This window comes from Narcine bancroftii, chromosome 6, assembly GCF_036971445.1.
Source record: "Narcine bancroftii isolate sNarBan1 chromosome 6, sNarBan1.hap1, whole genome shotgun sequence".
Lineage (NCBI taxonomy): Eukaryota > Metazoa > Chordata > Chondrichthyes > Torpediniformes > Narcinidae > Narcine > Narcine bancroftii.
In genome coordinates, this window is record NC_091474.1 from 166,476,816 (window position 1) to 166,480,446 (window position 3,631).

Consider the following 3,631-nt stretch of genomic DNA (forward strand, 5'->3'; position numbering starts at 1 on the left):
GGTAACTGGTAACGTTTAGAATAGATATTGCACTCGTGGAAACACATTCATCTTATTACAGTTTACTCTCCTTATTAAAGGTAACAGTAGCTCTTTCCAATTCTCTAAATCTTCCTGTATTTTTTTTTACTAATGGTTCATAGTTTAATTTGTATAAATGTTTTAGGTTATTATCTATTCTGATACCAAGGCAACATATCACCTGTGATTGCCATTTAAAAGGGGTTTCTTATTTAAATTCTGAATAACCAACTTTGTTCATTGGCATCACTTCACTTTTATTAATATTAACCTTGTAACCTGATATCTCTCCATACTCTTTCAGTTTCGTATATAGTTTTTTTATTGATCTATCTGGAGTATACTATGATGTCATCTGCAAAAAGGCTGATTTTATATATTTTCTCTTTTATTTTTATTTCTTATAACCAAAGCGAACAGTGAAGGGGATAATGGACATCCCTGTCTTCTTGACCTGCTTAATTTAAAGTGATCTGATATTTATCCATTTATTACTACCTTTGCTAACAGTCCATTATATAATGCTCTAATCCAGTTAATAAACACTTTAAACAAATAATTCCACTCTACCCTGTTGAAGTCTTTCTCTACATCTAACGTAACAGTTACCATTGGTGGTTTTTTTTATTTGTGCTGCATGAATTAAATTGATATGTTTACAAACATTATCAGCTGTCCGTCTTTTTTTAACAAATCCAGTTTGGTCTTGCCTTACTAGTTTCAGTACACAGTCATTCAGCCTGTTTGTTAGTAATTTTGCTATTAATTTATAATCTGTATTCAATAATGATATTGGTCTGTATGATGTTGGCAATAGTGGGTCTTTTCCCTCTTTTGGAATTACTGTGATTATTGCTGTTTTACATGATTCTGGTAAGTTTTGGGTCTCTTCCACCTGATTCATTACTTCTAGGAGGGGACGGATTAATAGATTCCTAAAATCTTTAAAAAACTCTAGAGGGAATCCATCTTCACCTGGTGTTTTATTGTCTGGTAGTTGCATTAGTATATCCTGTACTTCTTCAGTCTTAAATGGTTCTGTCAATTTATTTTGTTCTTCTATTTGTAGATGTGGTAGCTCAATATTAGATAGAAATTTGTCAATTTTGTAATTTTTCCTATATTTTCAGTTTGGTATAATTGTTTATAGAATTATTTTTAATTCTTATTAATCTCCAGTGGGTTATATGTGATCTGTTTACCATCTTGTCGCTAGAATGGTTCTTTTAGCTTGTTTTGTTTTAAGTTGCCAGGCCAATATTTTGTGGGTTTTCTCTCCCAGTTCATAATATCTTTGCTTTGTTTTCATTATATTTTTCTCTACTTTGTATGTTTGTAGAGTTTCATATTTTAATTTTTTCTCTGCCAATTCTTTTTCTCTGTATCTTCTCTTTTTGCTTATTCCTTTTCTATAACAAATTGAAGGGAGACTGGTTAGGTCATGTAGTGGCATCATCATACAATTCAAAATCCAAGGTAGTAGCTATATTATTTAATAAAAATTTGCCAATCAGTATAAAGGAAATAACAGATACAGCAGGCAGGTATGTAATGACAAAGACCCAGATTTATTCAGAATTTTGGAATTTACTTAATATCTATGCACCTAACAAAGAAGATCAGGAATTTATGTAAAACATCTTCCTAAAGATAACGGATACACAGAGACATATCTTGCTAGAAGGAGATTTCAACTTCAACCTGGACCTAACGATAGACAAAACTGGGAAGACAATGAACAATAAGAATAAAGTATCTAAATTTACACTAAAATCAATGCAGGACATGAAACTAATTGATATATTGAGGAAGCAACACCCAAAAGAGAGAGAATATTCATATTACTCAAATAGACATAAGGACCTACTCAAGAATAGACATGTTTTTGTCATTGGCACAGATCCAAGGAAGAGTTAAGAAGACGGAATATAAAGCAAGATTATTATCTGATCACTCTCCCTTGTTATTAACAATTGAATTAGAGGATGTCCCACCAAAGACATGTAGTTGGTGGCTAAACCCTGCACTGTTAAAAAGGCAAGATTTCAAGGAAATCTGGACTGTCACATTGTACTAATATTAATTTATTTATATAATTCAATGATAAACTTTACTCATTTAAGATTCCCTGAAATATAATTGGTGGAATTTGGTATTTTCTCAAGATAAAAATTAACTCTGCCACAGCCAACTATGAAAATTTAAAACTTTAGACAATTGAAATTTTTTAAAAATGCATCAATGTCTAAGATTTTATTAGCCTTTTCACAGAGCTGAAAATAGAATCCAAAATCCAAACAAAATATTAAGACAAAGCAAAAGTTCCCACTGTTTTTTTCTTTAACATAATGTTGCCTTTATTTTTGTGGAACAATTATGAATGCAATAGTAATGGAGAAAAACAAAAGTTCAAGGGATCTCTTTTAAAATTTTTGATCAAAAGTTGTGATGTTTTCCCCTTGGTGAACAATCCAAAAGACTGTCAAATTTCAATAAGCCTTGTAATGGAGAGTTCTGCCAATCCTAAGATTTCTAAGGGTGCAAAGAGAATCCCTTATTATTTCAGTTTTGAAGGATGTATCTGGGACATCTTTCTATCTCAATCTAGCAAATCTTATAAGGTCTAGAGCAGGGTAGGTAGAGTGAGAGTTGGGATTGGTGTAGTGATCATTCTCAGAAAGACCAGAGTTCTCCTGGATATATTTTTAAAAATCATAATTTATTTGACATTTGATTCTTTGTAATGATGAATGAAAACTGTATATTATTTAGACCTCCCATCAGCAAACGCAGGATCAATCACCCACATGTATCTTAAAAAACTAGAGTCACAGAAACTACGGCTCAACTATTTGGAATCAGGATTAACACATAATTTTCTTAAGGTCCTAAAGATGTAAATTGTGTATCAAACATATAATTGGGTTTATTACATTCAATTTATTTAGCAAATCAGGATATTTCTATCCAAATTGTATTAATTCCTGAAGAAGAAAAAAAAGAATGCAGTTTGAATGCAGAAATGAACTATAGGTGATGCATTTTAATCAAACAAAAATAATCTCTTTTCCCACCACTGAATGCAGATATCTGCAACTGTTTCAAGAAAATTTGGTTTTTTAATGCTGATGACTGTAATTGTTTATAATGATAAAAGTGAGCAGATGTCAAGATTGAAAAGAAAAGGAGCTGCATGTCAGGTAAGCCATGCTGCTTCTTCACTTTTATTCTTGTAAATGCACTCCCATTGTTATCCCTTTATTGGGTGCCCTGAACCTAGCGAGAGGTGACTTGGGGTCTTGAAAAATTAAACTCAGTCTTGAATACAATGTATTTACCTTGTTCTAGGAGGGTGGGGTGGAAAATAAGAACAATTAAGTTTTAATATTCTTGAAAATATTGTAACCTAATAATTGATGCATTCCTGCAAATAAACTGAACACAGCCAGATTTTCATTGCACTAATATCTCCTCACCTCCTGTTTAAATTGCACCAAAATTAAAAGTAACAGGATGTTGCAATACAAGATTATTTTTATTCTTGGAGAAATTGATTTAAAGGTGTTTAACCCAATGTAACCAATATGATTAGAATCATAGTGAAACACTT